Genomic DNA, 16,694 nt, shown 5'->3' with positions numbered 1-16,694 from the left:
TTTTGATAAAATAAATTTTGTTTTATTTATCTGCCAGAGTCAATTTTGAGGTAGTACAATGCACCTGAACCAATAAAAGTCCTTTTACAGCTCCTTAAAATCCCAGTGAGAAAGGAGCTTTGCTGGTCTGAGAAAATAGAAATTATTATGCCTGTTTTGTGAGTTTGAAAAGTGGACAAGCCAACCATCTTTAGATAGGGTTATACTGTAGGTAAAGGAGATCAAGGGAGAAGATTTTATTTACCACAGTATGCCACAAAACTATTCTGTGTGGCCCAAAAACACCCGAAAATGTAATATATTTTCTAAAAACCAAAAAACTATACAAATAACAGTGGATAAATAGTAGAGGTCATTTAGAGACCACTATATCTGCATCCAAGCTGCATATTTTTTGTGTGGACAGTTGGATTATGATCTGTGACTGTAATTGTGTGTGCAGGTACTTTGATTTTCACGTATATTAAGATACTGTACATGACACTTAAATACAGTACATACTGTAGATGCAGCTGTTGCAAGTACACTGCAGAGCACAGATGAATCAGTCATCATAAGTAATTTGATCATGATAACTAATATTTAAAATAAGTAAATAAATAAGTAAGAATAGCAGAGACCTAGGCGCTTCAGTACAGATGTGCAGTGTTAGTTGTTGTAAGTGACACTCCTTAGCTCTTTTAAGAGTAGCTGCTCATAATACAGAATAAGTGTAAAGTGTACACTTTGTAAAGTGTACACTTAGAGACAAAGATAAGTAGTGGAGAGAATAAGCGCTTGGGAGTGCAATAACAAAATTTTAAAAGGGGGAACAAAATCAGATGGGTATAGTTAAAACCAAGAACACTTATCTGGTTTTACAAGAATTTCCAACGATTGTTGATCAATTGAGATTCACATGTAAAGAAAAAACATAACAAAGCATAGTGTGTACCGTTTTCACAAAGAAGTGTCATTTAGCAATAAAGGGCAATAAATTAGGGAACGTGCTTATTCCCAATTGTATATATTTGACAGCCCAGACATTTTGAAGGTAAACAAATTAGCAATTTAATACAAAAGACATACAAATGGCTACACTAAAAACGTACAAGCTAAAAAGGTATATTGAGGCTTATCTGTCCATCTAAAAAGGACTCAGCAGTAGACTGTCCCGATACATATAAAATAGCCAAAATACATGCGTACAGGAATTTAAAAGTTCAATCGCTTATCTGTCCATTAGAGGAATTTCAGCAGCAGAATGGTCCCAACGCGTTTCGTCCGTTCAAAAGCCTGGACTTCTTCAAGGGGATATGACCAGTGTGTCCATAATGCTCCATTTATACCAAACAAGTGGAAGTAGCACATGGTTAGTCTCTGACATCACTTCCTGTTGTGATGTGTATAGTGGTCACAGTGTTTGAGACAAAAAGATGTATTTGTTGAGTAGCTACAAGCTTTATTAATCATAGAGAGAGAGGTAAGGTGTAAAATAGTGCAAAGTGACGTGCAAATGATTAAACATGAGTTGCAGACTGTGTCTGAGTGGTTCGGCGGCAGTGGAACGCAATTTGGAACGCACCGCCGTCTAGATGACGTGTGGAACGCATCGCCATCTTTAATGCATCACTTCCGCCGCTAGAGTTAATGGGTGGAACGCACCGCCATTTTGTGTGCGGAAGTGTCCGGATGTGTCCGCTAATCGAAGTGTCGCCAGCGGGGGGAATTATTATTAATTAAAGGGGGTGAATACTAAGAGCATGATTAGGTGTTAGAATGTGGAGATGTGAAAAAAAGTTAATTCAAGTGGAACGCATCGCCAAATTAGGGTCCCGGAGGTGTGACGCACCACCATTTTGAAAGAGGGAAAATGGACTAAGGGAATGAAGTGCAGATTAAGGGAAAAAGGATTAATAGTGACCCGATAGATAATTGATAAAGGAGTAAGAAAATAAATAAATAAATAAATAAATGAATGAATATAGTATAAAGGTGACAAGGGTGAGGCAGCAGTTAGAAGGTGCTGCCAAAAATTAATAATAAACTAGCTATGTCTATAAGATCATAGATAATATAAAGTGGAAGATTTTAGATACAAAGATATTTTATATTTAAATCCAAAAATTCAGATGTCTTAAGAAATGGTTACTCATTTGTAGGTTTTGATATACATGGAGCAACTGAAAAAAGAGAGAGGGGGGGGGGAAACAGGACACTGTATATTAATCCAATGATAACGGCATAGTACATATATAAAAATATATAAATATATATATGAATGTGAAAAAGTGATTAAGTGATTGTATTATCTAATGTGTGTATAAAGTCAAGAAACAGAGCAAGCATTAAAGGAATGGAGCGATTTCAAAGGCTTCATTAAGTCCCTGTGGTGACAATGTTAGCAGTTCATAAATCCAAAACATCTCTCTTTTGGAGAGCTTATTAAGTATATCTCCACCTCTGTCGTTGAGTTTGACGCATTCGATCGCTTTAAAAATAAATAAGTAAGTAAACAATTTTTCCAAAAGGCCTGTCCCCTTGCTGCTACAATATGGAACCAGTACCAGGATTATGTCCTGAGTTTGTTAATGCCAATGTAAGAAGACAAGTTTGGGGAACCAAATTATACGAGGCTGGGCAGGGCACACTATGGCCCTCATTCCGAGTTGTTCGCTCGCAAGCTGCTTTTAGCAGCTTTGCACACGCTAAGCCGCCGCCTACTGGGAGTGAATCTTAGCTTATCAAAATTGCGAACAAAAGATTAGCAAAATTGCGAATAGACACTTCTTAGCAGTTTCTGAGTAGCTCCACACTTACTCGGCATCTGCGATCAGTTCAGTCAGTTTCTTTCCTGGTTTGACGTCACAAACACACCCAGCGTTCGGCCAGACACTCCTCCATTTCTCCAGCCACTCCCGCGTTTTTCACAGAAACTGTAGCATTTTTTCGCACACACCCATAAAACAGACAGTTTCCGCCCAGAAACACCCACTTCCTGTCAATCACATTACGATCACCAGAACGAAGAAAAAGCCTCGTAATGCCGTGAGTAAAATACCTAACTGCATAGCAAATTTACTTGGCGCAGTCGCACTGCGGACATTGCGCATGCGCATTAGCGACTAATCGCTCCGTTGCAAGAAAAATATAATGAGCGAACAACTCGGAATGGCCCCCTATAACGGGGAGTTCCAGACAATTTTTGCAAGTTCAATACCCTTAGGATATTCTGTCTGGGTTCACCAGGCTGGAGTTGGATCACATTATGACTAGGTAATTATTTTAAGGTGCCAATTCTTGTTTAAAAAACACACACACAAAAAACAAAAAGATACAGATGGAGCCCTGCTCATCTATCCCTTTAATTGGATTAACTGAGCCAGTGCTGTCGGACTTAATACCCTGCTGTAATGACTTAATCCCCTGCGGTATTGTTCTCTCAGTATTGTATTGCAGCTGAGAGCAATAGATGAAAGGATTATGCTAATAAACCTTGGTGCACCTAGGTGCAGCAGAGAAGGCTAGATGAGCGAGACTCCATCTGTATGTTTTTTTCAAAATGACACTGATCGGTGAGCATGACTGATTTGCACACCACTCACACCTGTCAGCTTCCATATCTTGCAAATTATGCAGTGCTTTTTGGTAGAGATGAGCGGATTCGGTTTTACTCGGTTCTCAAAACGGCATCTGATTGGCTTTCCAAAACACGTGACATCCGTGAGCCAATAAGATGCCGTTTTGAGAACCGAGTAAATCCGAGTAAAACCGAATCCGCTCATCTCTACTTTTTGGGAGCTATCAGAAATTGAAGAGCCAGAAAAGGATGAAGACCTGTAACCAAACATCCTCAAAAGACCTGATGTCCCTCGTTCCTCACAGATATCCCAAAATGCCCAAACACAGCTCCCCATTAGACTCTATAGCTTTCATAAACCAGCTATTATCATCTGAGTCTGAAACAGAAGGAAAAGGACTCTCGGGGCCTCAGAAAAAAATGTTCTTCAGGAGACAGGCTTGAGCCTTATAGCAATAGGCTTAAATACTGTAAACCTTTATAGCCACTCCCAACACAAAGATATTGGCCACAAGAACCAAGTGACTTACCACTCATTCCAGCACAGCCCGTTTTATAGTTTAACCTCCCTAGGCATATATCAGCCTTCTGTTTTAATATTATTATTATTATTATTATTATTATTACTATTATTTCTCCGCAAATAATCCAGCTAAAACCCTAAAAAGATGCCATGGATTTCTTTCTAGTGCCCAAACAAGACAACTACAGTACAGTATGAAGACATTTTTGTATCATATCAGATATCATGGGAAAAAACGATAATATTGTCTAATACGTTTTGAAAAGACAGTTAAAATTTTATATCACACAACACATTTTATTTTTAAACAATCACATTTTATAGCATAAAATAATACATTAATTGTGTGGGTTTGGAGCATAACTTTAACGCTTATTACATTTAATGAGAAAATATAATTTATGTAAATTAGCATTTAATAGCAAACTAAATATGCATGTGATATTAATTAATTTCAATGAACTGTGATAATCCATTTGCTCATTCAAATATCACAATGAATAGTAGCACCTGGTTTGGGCAACCAAAAAATTAATTTTATTTATTTATTAACATTTATTTATAGAGTGGCGGTACATTTTGTTGCGCTTTACAATTAGGGCCATGCGGTAATAAAACAAAACTGCTTTCAAGCTTACAATCTATAAACATAGAAAGAAATAGAAATTATATAGAACTGGACCACACACTGTAGTAATGGGTGGTCTTCTGTATGCCGAATGTCGGGATCCCGGCGCACAGCATACCGGCGCCGGAATCCCAACACCCGGCATACCGACATATATTCTCCCTCGTGGGGGTCCACGACCCCCATGGAGGGAGAATAAAATAGCGTGGCGCTCATAGCGCGCCACCGTGCCCGAGTGTGGGAAGCGCAGCAAGCCCGCAAGGGGCTCATTTGCGCTCACCACACTGTCGGTATGCCGGCGGTCGGGCTCCCGGTGCCGGTATGCTGGTCGCCGGGAGCCCGGCCGCCGGCATACCGTACTACACCCATAGTAATGAAAACATATGACAATTAATTGCGCCTATACAGTACATATAAAGTACTGTATATACTGTATAGTAAAACCGGGGTTCTCAACTCCAGTCCCCAACTACAACCAGGTCATGCTTTATGGATTTCTTTAATCATCCACAGGTGAGTTAATCTATTTTGCTTGGTCACTAATTATCCTACATGCTTCCATAGACAGGAATCCTCAAAACATGACCTGTTAGAAAAACTTGGGGGTTGAGGTTGAGAACCACTGTAGTAAAACATGCCCTGTGACTTTACATTTATTCTAGTTATTGCAAGTTATATATCTCACACTAAGCAGGAGTGAATTTATGGGTCAGGCCACCCCTACACACAACATTATTGGTTACCCCCATTACGTCACTGCCCCCTTCGGTCATGTTGGGGCTTGTGCCAATGTCTCCAGCCTGCCAAGGCAGTCCAGTATTACCTCCCCAATCACTACCTACGGCAACGCAAATTATTCCCCATTGCCCTCCATTCGCAAATTGCAAAATAAAAACATAAGTCGTAATAACAAAACAAAAAAAAGGATCGCCTTGCCTCATCTGACCAGCAGCCTAGCCAAGGCTCTCTTGTATGGAAACCTACCGTGCCACCTCCAAGCAAAGTGGCACCCCTAGACATGTGCCTCACATGCCTAATGGGAAATCCAACACAGACACTAAGACTGTGAAACACTGATCCTTTGCCTTGCAAATTGTTTCAGTTAATAGTATTATATGGAACTTAATGTCACCTTATTTTCTGCTCATGGATTTAACAACACCTTCCCATACAGTAATTCCATATGGAAAAGAGAGTTGCTTAACATACTTATGGCTTACATTCCAGACCTATACATAGATTAGTACCAGTGATACAGTAAGTGTGTTTGAGAGATTCATGTTCTTATAGTTTATGAGTTATTAAAAATTGTAATTATTAAGAATGTTTCAGTATAATTAAGGGTATCCGTTTGGATGGTAGACCATGTTATGGTCGACAGTCATTAGGTCGACCACTATTGGTCGACATTGACATGGTCGACATGGACATATTTGGACACAGACACAATTTTCTGAATTTCGTCTCTGTAAGCCACCACAATTGAGTATAATTATGCAATGGAGATGCAAGAGCAGACTTTATCATATGAAATGGATACTGTAGTAATTGCAACCATTTTTATATGAAGCCCTCAATTTTCAGTAGCTCAATTGTAATTGGACAAATCATACATAAAATGTTAATTTTTACTTTGTTGAGAATCCTTTGCAGGCAATGGCTGCCTGAATTCTGGAACACATAGGCATCACCAAACAATAGGTTTCCTCATTTGTTATGCTTTGCCAGGCCTTTACTGCAGATGTTCCGTTGTTTGTGGGTCTTTCTGCCTTTAGTATTATCTTCAGCAACTGAGATTCATGCTCGATCTGGTGACTGACTCGACCATTGCAGAATATTCCACTTCTTTGTCTTAAAAAAACATCTGGGTTGACTTTGCAGTATGTTTTGGGTCATTGTCCATCTGTATTGTGAAGCACCACCTAATCAACTTTGCAGAATTCAACTGAATAGTTCTATACACTTCAGAATTCATCTGGCTATTCTATCTTCTGTCACATCATCATTAAACGTTAGTGTTCAAATTCCGTTGGAAATTATGCATGCCCATGCAATCACACTGTCTCCACAGTGTTTTCAGAAAATGTTGTATACTGGAAAAAATTAGCTATACCAACCGTTTTCCATACTTTTTTCTTCCCAGCATTCTGGTAAATGTTGATCTTAGTTTCACCAGTCTGAAAAATGCTGGTCCAAAATTGGGATAGCTATTTTTTAAAAGCACAGTTTGATCTGACATTTCTACTTTTGAGGCTTATGAATGGTTTGCACCTTGGAGTGATCCAAGGCTGTAACTAGGATGGTGCGGCCTGTGCTGCCACACAAAGTGCACATGCCCTTTGGCGGGAACCTTGCAAGTTTAGGGCTGCATTTCATCAAATGGAGTTGGGTATTTGGTCAGAAATATTGGTGTCCTCAATGCTGATTGTCCTTAATACAGGCAGGTACATATCCATCATGCAATGTCATCAGGAGGCGTCTAATGGGGTCCAAATGTATTCTGCAGCAGTATAATGACCCCAAACATACAGCCAATGTTATTAAGGGTTAAGAAGAACAAGGAGTCCTGGAAGTGATGATATGGCCCCCACAGAGCCTTGATTTCAACATCATCGAGTCTGTCTGGTATTACATGAAGAGACAGAAGGATTTGAGCAAGCCTACATCCACAGAAGATCTGTTGTTAGTTCTCCAAGATGTTTGGAACAATCTCCCTGCTGAGTTCCTTAAAAATCTGTGTGTAATTGTACCAAGAAGAATTGATGTTGTTTGGAAGTCAAAGGGTGATCACACCAAATATTGATTTGATTTAAATTTCTCCACTGTTCATTCACTTTGCGTATTGGTAATAGATAAAAATAAACTAATAAAACTTCTATTTTTCAAAGTATTCTTACTTTGCAGCATGTTTTTCACGCCTGCCTAAAACTTTTGCATAGTAGTGTATTTATACTTTGTAAAATCCCTGAGTTCCCTCCAACTTATTGCTGTCTATATATAAATTGTTTGTAATAAATACATTATTGTATGGAAAAAAAAGAGAAAAACTGTAAAATTTTGGGGTCCCGCTTTCTGTTGCACCCCTATTTCCAATGTATACTGTAAGTCAAGTTTTATCTGCTCATTTACCAGGTGCTCAATAATGAATATGGGGGGTAATTCAGACCTGATCGTAGATGTAATTAATTTACGACATCTACGATCAGTTTCTCAGACATGCGGGGGGACGCCCAGCACAGGGCTAGCTTTTGCACCCGCTGAGTAGCTCCCTGCCAGAGCAGCTCCTGCATGCTGGCAGGCCACTACTCACCGCATCCTGGGTCGCAGTGGCTGCGTGTGATGTTACACAGCTGCCGCAGCCTGCCCCTGCAATGGTGTGGACACGGCTCCATCTGGGCCGCATCCCGCCAACTGTGTTCTAATGCCGTTGGCATGCCACCTCCTTCCCCACAACCGCCTCTGCCTGTCAGTCATACAGAGGTGATCTCAAGCCTGAGATGCTTTTAGCATCTCACTGTGCTCCCACGGTGTGCACACGCAGTGCGCCCGCTGCGCTTGCGCACTCCACAAAATTATTCAGACTGCGATCGCTGCCATTGCTGCAATCCAGCCTGAATTAGCCCCATGGTTACATGTGGTTCTGTCTCTTTAACCACTTAAGTGACGTTTTCCTTATCAAAAAATTGTATTTCATGTTTTTTATTTAATATAGTTTAAAAAGTATTTTTTAAATATTTAAATATTATATTATGCACATCTGCAGAATGGATCTCCCTGTCAAAAACGGGGGAACACTGTAGGGCGGCATGGTCACATGTGATCTGGCCATGCAAGTGGTTAAGCCAGTGAGCCAGCACTTAAACCCACTGAAACAGCATATGTTGTATTTAAAATCTGTGTAATAAATTGAGCAAAATAATGCAAAGCAATACTCACATTTTTGAAATCAATGAAGGGACTTACTGGAAGGAGAAGACTGTAATGTAAACAAATATATAATCAGCACTAAGTGGTCATAGATGAGATGAGCAGGTCAATAATTATACATGTTTAATTAATAATAAAATTCAATAAAACATTCATATGGAATCAGTAAAATAAATGGAAAGGTCTCCAAGTAGTATAAGTCCAAAGAGTGATGCAGGGGAGCAGCTCACACCAACGCGTTTTGTTGTGTTCACACAACTTTTTCAAGGTGCTAACTTGGCTGCAAACAGGGGTTTATATACCCAACCAATATGGCTGCTCATTTGCATAGGTGATTGACATTAACCAACTCATCTCATAATATGACCAAAAAATGACAGACATTAGTATCTAGGATGAAACTCATGTTCATAAATATAAAACATGTATTAAATAGCTCCAAAATATCTAAAACAATCTTTTTATTTATGTATATAGTGGTCACATGACCATTTACAAATATCTAACCTGGGCTGTTGTATCCAAACCCAGGAATGGTATCTGATTTATTTTTACCATATTAATCACTGTCAGGTCTCCTAGATAGGGAGGAATCCAATCCACTTTTTACACTAACCAAATGGGGATCCCATCCCACTCACCTGTATCAATGGCATTAGTGGATCAGACTATTGAGGATGACGTGATTGGATCCCATCCTGTCGCGTCATCGATCCTCGCCCGGCCGCATATAATCACGCGGTCGGAACTCCAACGTCGCGTCATTCTCACGCGCCCGAGTGCGCGTATCATGACGCGGCGGATGCTTGCCTCGGTTGCCGTAGCGACTCATCACTACATGCGCTGTCCCGGCCTGACTACATAGCCCTCACAGTAACAAGCGTTATAGGTAGTCCCACATGATGACGGCTGCGTGATCCCGCCAACCATCATGCCAACCACAATACTGACACTGTGTGCCAGGTACAGTATGTGTATAATTATATCAATTTAGTTTACTTAGAATGCACTGTTCAGTGATTAATAAGGATTCCCATACTAGTTATAAAACAAAAAATAAGTAAAAAATAAATAATATATATTAATGAACAATGGGGGTCATTCCAAGTTGTTCGCTCGTTATTTTTTTCTCGCAACGGAGCGATTAGTCGCTAATGCGCATGCGCAATGTCCGCAGTGCGACTGCGCCAAGTAAATTTGCTATGCAGTTAGGAATTTTACTCACGGCATTACAAGGTTTTTTCTTCGTTCTGGTGATCGGAGTGTGATTGACAGGAAGTGGGTGTTTCTGGGCGGAAACTGGCCGTTTTATGGGTGTGTGCGAAAAAACGCTACCGTTTCTGGGAAAAACGCGGGAGTGGCTGGAGAAACGGAGTAGTGTCTGGGCGAACGCTGAGTGTGTTTGTGACGTCAAACCAGGAACGAAACTGACTGAACTGATCGCAGATGCCGAGTAAGTCTGGAGATACTCAGAAACTGCTAAGAAGTGTCTATTCGCAATTCTGCTAATCTTTCGTTCGCAATTTTGATAAGCTAAGATTCACTCCCAGTAGGTGGCGGCTTAGCGTGTGCAAAGCTGCTAAAAGCAGCTTGCGAGCGAACAACTCGGAATGACCCCCAATGAACAATGGTGACTCTTAATGAGCCTCCATTAATTTTTCCAATATCCATCTTTTGAACAAAAAGGAGATCAATAATAATAATGATAAATAGCCTTTTGGTGCTTTACAAATTTTAGAATAGATCCAGAGAGATATGTACTGCATGATGCTGATACATGAAGAATAAATCTCAAAAAAGGCAGTACATAAGATCTTGCTTAAAAGCATATATACAAGTTATAAGGGACAAATCATACTATACTCTAGGTATACTGGTATGATACCAAACCCATACATTCACAGTAGATGACAACCATAATGTACTGATAGAATAGTACCATTGAGAGGGAGGGCAGCAGGCTAAAGAGATATAGTGATATTACTAATGAGAGGTGGTCATAGCACTGAGTTAAGTTCGACTGCTTTGTTTAATTCTCTTGGATATATGGTGTTCAATTTAAACATCCAGTACAGTTCTTGTTTACACAAAAATTTTTACCGGTCCCCCCCTCTCTTCGTTATGCCCACCTGTTCAATCGCTGTTAGATGGAGGGAGCTAGGATCCCCCTCGTGGTAGTCTCTAAAGTGTCTAGAGAGACTATGCGTAGAGATTTTCCTGACTATATTTCGGCGGTGTTCCATGAAGCGAGTCTTAATGCTTCTTGTTGTCCGCCCCACATATTTCTGGTCACATCCACAAGAGAGGAGGTATATAATATAGGTTGAATCACAATTCATAAAGCTAGTGAGTTCATAATCCTCTCCATCTCTCACGTGGAGGTGTGTGGTTTTTCGAAATATATGTTTACAGGTGGTGCACCTAGTAGCCCCGCATCGGAAGAAACCTTTGGGTTTCTGCTAGAGATGAGCGGGTTCGGTTTCTCTGAATCCGAACCCGCCAGAACTTCATGTTTTTTTTCACGGGTCCGAGCGACTCGGATCTTCCCGCCTTGCTCGGTTAACCCGAGCGCGCCCGAACGTCATCATGACGCTGTCGGATTCTCGCGAGGCTCGGATTCTATCGCGAGACTCGGATTCTATATAAGGAGCCGCGCGTCGCCGCCATTTTCACACGTGCATTGAGATTGATAGGGAGAGGACGTGGCTGGCGTCCTCTCCGTTTAGAATTAGAATAGATTAGAGAGACACTTGATTTACTAATTTTGGGGAGCATTAGGAGTACTCAGTAGTGTACAGTGCAGAGTTTTGCTGATAGTGACCAGTGACCACCACTTTTATTTATAATCCGTTCTCTGCCTGAAAAAAGCGATACACAGCACACAGTGACTCAGTCACATACCATATCTGTGTGCACTGCTCAGGCTCAGGCCAGTGTGCTGCATCATCTATTATCTATATATAATATTATATATATCTGTCTGACTGCTCAGCTCATACAGCTTATGATTGTGGGGGAGACTGGGGAGCACTACTGCAGTGCCAGTTATAGGTTATAGCAGGAGCCAGGAGTACATAATATATTATATAGTGAGTGACCACCAGACACTCAGTGCAGTTTATTTAATATATCCGTTCTCTGCCTGAAAAAAGCGATACACACAGTGACTCAGTCAGTCACATACCATATCTGTGTGCACTGCTCAGGCTCAGGCCAGTGTGCTGCATCATCTATATATATATTATATATCTGTCTGACTGCTCAGTTCACACAGCTTATAATTGTGGGGGAGACTGGGGAGCACTACTGCAGTGCCAGTTATAGGTTATAGCAGGAGCCAGGAGTACAGAATATTATATTAAAATTAAACAGTGCACACTTTTGCTGCAGGAGTGCCACTGCCAGTGTGACTAGTGACCAGTGACCTGACCACCAGTATATAATATTAGTAGTATACTATCTCTTTATCAACCAGTCTATATTAGCAGCAGACACAGTACAGTGCGGTAGTTCACGGCTGTGGCTACCTCTGTGTCGGCACTCGGCAGCCCGTCCATAATTGTATATACCACCTAACCGTGGTTTTTTTTTCTTTCTTTATACATACATACTAGTTACGAGTATACTATCTCTTTATCAACCAGTCTATATATTAGCAGCAGACACAGTACAGTGCGGTAGTTCACGGCTGTGGCTACCTCTGTGTCGGCACTCGGCAGCCCGTCCATAATTGTATATACCACCTAACCGTGGTTTTTTTTTCTTTCTTTATACATACATACTAGTTACGAGTATACTATCTCTTTATCAACCAGTCTATATTAGCAGCAGACACAGTACAGTGCGGTAGTTCACGGCTGTGGCTACCTCTGTGTCGGCACTCGGCAGCCCGTCCATAATTGTATATACCACCTAACCGTGGTTTTTTTTTCTTTCTTTATACATACATACTAGTTACGAGTATACTATCTCTTTATCAACCAGTCTATATATTAGCAGCAGACACAGTACAGTGCGGTAGTTCACGGCTGTGGCTACCTCTGTGTCGGCACTCGGCAGCCCGTCCATAATTGTATATACCACCTAACCGTGGTTTTTTTTTCTTTCTTTATACATACATACTAGTTACGAGTATACTATCTCTTTATCAACCAGTCTATATATTAGCAGCAGACACAGTACAGTGCGGTAGTTCACGGCTGTGGCTACCTCTGTGTCGGCACTCGGCAGCCCGTCCATAATTGTATATACCACCTAACCGTGGTTTTTTTTTCTTTCTTTATACATACATACTAGTTACGAGTATACTATCTCTTTATCAACCAGTCTATATATTAGCAGCAGACACAGTACAGTGCGGTAGTTCACGGCTGTGGCTACCTCTGTGTCGGCACTCGGCAGCCCGTCCATAATTGTATATACCACCTAACCGTGGTTTTTTTTTCTTTCTTTATACATACATACTAGTTACGAGTATACTATCTCTTTATCAACCAGTCTATATATTAGCAGCAGACACAGTACAGTGCGGTAGTTCACGGCTGTGGCTACCTCTGTGTCGGCACTCGGCAGCCCGTCCATAATTGTATATACCACCTAACCGTGGTTTTTTTTTCTTTCTTTATACATACATACTAGTTACGAGTATACTATCTCTTTATCAACCAGTCTATATATTAGCAGCAGACACAGTACAGTGCGGTAGTTCACGGCTGTGGCTACCTCTGTGTCGGCACTCGGCAGCCCGTCCATAATTGTATATACCACCTAACCGTGGTTTTTTTTTCTATCTTTATACATACATACTAGTTACGAGTATACTATCTCTTTATCAACCAGTCTATATATTAGCAGCAGACACAGTACAGTGCGGTAGTTCACGGCTGTGGCTACCTCTGTGTCGGCACTCGGCAGCCCGTCCATAATTGTATATACCACCTAACCGTGGTTTTTTTTTTCTTTCTTTATACATACATACTAGTTACGAGTATACTATCTCTTTATCAACCAGTCTATATATTAGCAGCAGACACAGTACAGTGCGGTAGTTCACGGCTGTGGCTACCTCTGTGTCGGCACTCGGCAGCCCGTCCATAATTGTATATACCACCTAACCGTGTTTTTTTTTTCTTTCTTTATACATACATACTAGTTACGAGTATACTATCTCTTTATCAACCAGTCTATATATTAGCAGCAGACACAGTACAGTGCGGTAGTTCACGGCTGTGGCTACCTCTGTGTCGGCACTCGGCAGCCCGTCCATAATTGTATATACCACCTAACCGTGGTTTTTTTTTCTTTCTTTATACATACATACTAGTTACGAGTATACTATCTCTTTATCAACCAGTCTATATATTAGCAGCAGACACAGTACAGTGCGGTAGTTCACAGCTGTGGCTACCTCTGTGTCGGCACTCGGCAGCCCGTCCATAATTGTATATACCACCTAACCGTGGTTTTTTTTCTTTCTTTATACATACATACTAGTTACGAGTATACTATCTCTTTATCAACCAGTCTATATATTAGCAGCAGACACAGTACAGTGCGGTAGTTCACGGCTGTTGCTACCTCTGTGTCGGCACTCGGCAGCCCGTCCATAATTGTATACTAGTATCCAATCCATCCATCTCCATTGTTTACCTGAGGTGCCTTTTAGTTGTGCCTATTAAAATATGGAGAACAAAAATGTTGAGGTTCCAAAATTAGGGAAAGATCAAGATCCACTTCCACCTCGTGCTGAAGCTGCTGCCACTAGTCATGGCCGAGACGATGAAATGCCAGCAACGTCGTCTGCCAAGGCCGATGCCCAATGGCATAGTACAGAGCATGTCAAAACCAAAACACCAAATATCAGTAAAAAAAGGACTCCAAAACCTAAAATAAAATTGTCGGAGGAGAAGCGTAAACTTGCCAATATGCCATTTACCACACGGAGTGGCAAGGAACGGCTGAGGCCCTGGCCTATGTTCATGGCTAGTGGTTCAGCTTCACATGAGGATGGAAGCACTCAGCCTCTCGCTAGAAAACTGAAAAGACTCAAGCTGGCAAAAGCACCGCAAAGAACTGTGCGTTCTTTGAAATCCCAAATCCACAAGGAGAGTCCAATTGTGTCGGTTGCGATGCCTGACCTTCCCAACACTGGACGTGAAGAGCATGCGCCTTCCACCATTTGCACGCCCCCTGCAAGTGCTGGAAGGAGCACCCGCAGTCCAGTTCCTGATAGTCAGATTGAAGATGTCAGTGTTGAAGTACACCAGGATGAGGAGGATATGGGTGTTGCTGGCGCTGGGGAGGAAATTGACCAGGAGGATTCTGATGGTGAGGTGGTTTGTTTAAGTCAGGCACCTGGGGAGACACCTGTTGTCCGTGGGAGGAATATGGCCGTTGACATGCCAGGTGAAAATACCAAAAAAATCAGCTCTTCGGTGTGGAGGTATTTCACCAGAAATGCGGACAACAGGTGTCAAGCCGTGTGTTCCCTTTGTCAAGCTGTAATAAGTAGGGGTAAGGACGTTAACCACCTCGGAACATCCTCCCTTATACGTCACCTGCAGCGCATTCATAATAAGTCAGTGACAAGTTCAAAAACTTTGGGTGACAGCGGAAGCAGTCCACTGACCAGTAAATCCCTTCCTCTTGTAACCAAGCTCACGCAAACCACCCCACCAACTCCCTCAGTGTCAATTTCCTCCTTCCCCAGGAATGCCAATAGTCCTGCAGGCCATGTCACTGGCAATTCTGACGAGTCCTCTCCTGCCTGGGATTCCTCCGATGCATCCTTGCGTGTAACGCCTACTGCTGCTGGCGCTGCTGTTGTTGCCGCTGGGAGTCGATGGTCATCCCAGAGGGGAAGTCGTAAGCCCACTTGTACTACTTCCAGTAAGCAATTGACTGTTCAACAGTCCTTTGCTAGGAAGATGAAATATCACAGCAGTCATCCTACTGCAAAGCGGATAACTGAGTCCTTGACAACTATGTTGGTGTTAGACGTGCGTCCGGTATCCGCCGTTAGTTCACAGGGAACTAGACAATTTATTGAGGCAGTGTGCCCCCGTTACCAAATACCATCTAGGTTCCACTTCTCTAGGCAGGCGATACCGAGAATGTACACGGACGTCAGAAAAAGACTCACCAGTGTCCTAAAAAATGCAGTTGTACCCAATGTCCACTTAACCACGGACATGTGGACAAGTGGAGCAGGGCAGGGTCAGGACTATATGACTGTGACAGCCCACTGGGTAGATGTATGGACTCCCGCCGCAAGAACAGCAGCGGCGGCACCAGTAGCAGCATCTCGCAAACGCCAACTCTTTCCTAGGCAGGCTACGCTTTGTATCACCGCTTTCCAGAATACGCACACAGCTGAAAACCTCTTACGGCAACTGAGGAAGATCATCGCGGAATGGCTTACCCCAATTGGACTCTCCTGTGGATTTGTGGCATCGGACAACGCCAGCAATATTGTGTGTGCATTAAATATGGGCAAATTCCAGCACGTCCCATGTTTTGCACATACCTTGAATTTGGTGGTGCAGAATTTTTTAAAAAACGACAGGGGCGTGCAAGAGATGCTGTCGGTGGCCAGAAAAATTGCGGGACACTTTCGGCGTACAGGCACCACGTACAGAAGACTGGAGCACCACCAAAAACTACTGAACCTGCCCTGCCATCGTCTGAAGCAAGAAGTGGTAACGAGGTGGAATTCAACCCTCTATATGCTTCAGAGGTTGGAGGAGCAGCAAAAGGCCATTCAAGCCTATACAATTGAGCACGATATAGGAGATGGAATGCACCTGTCTCAAGTGCAGTGGAGAATGATTTCAACGTTGTGCAAGGTTCTGATGCCCTTTGAACTTGCCACACGTGAAGTCAGTTCAGACACTGCCAGCCTCAGTCAGGTCATTCCCCTCATCAGGCTTTTGCAGAAGAAGCTGGAGGCATTGAAGAAGGAGCTAAAAGGGAGCGATTCCGCTAGGCATGTGGGACTTGTGGATGCAGCCCTTAATTCGCTTAACAAGGATTCACGGGTGGTCAATCTGTTGAAATCA

This window comes from Pseudophryne corroboree, chromosome 4 (genome assembly GCF_028390025.1).
Source record: "Pseudophryne corroboree isolate aPseCor3 chromosome 4, aPseCor3.hap2, whole genome shotgun sequence".
Taxonomy (NCBI): Eukaryota; Metazoa; Chordata; class Amphibia; order Anura; family Myobatrachidae; genus Pseudophryne; species Pseudophryne corroboree.
This window is presented reverse-complemented; position numbering follows the sequence as displayed.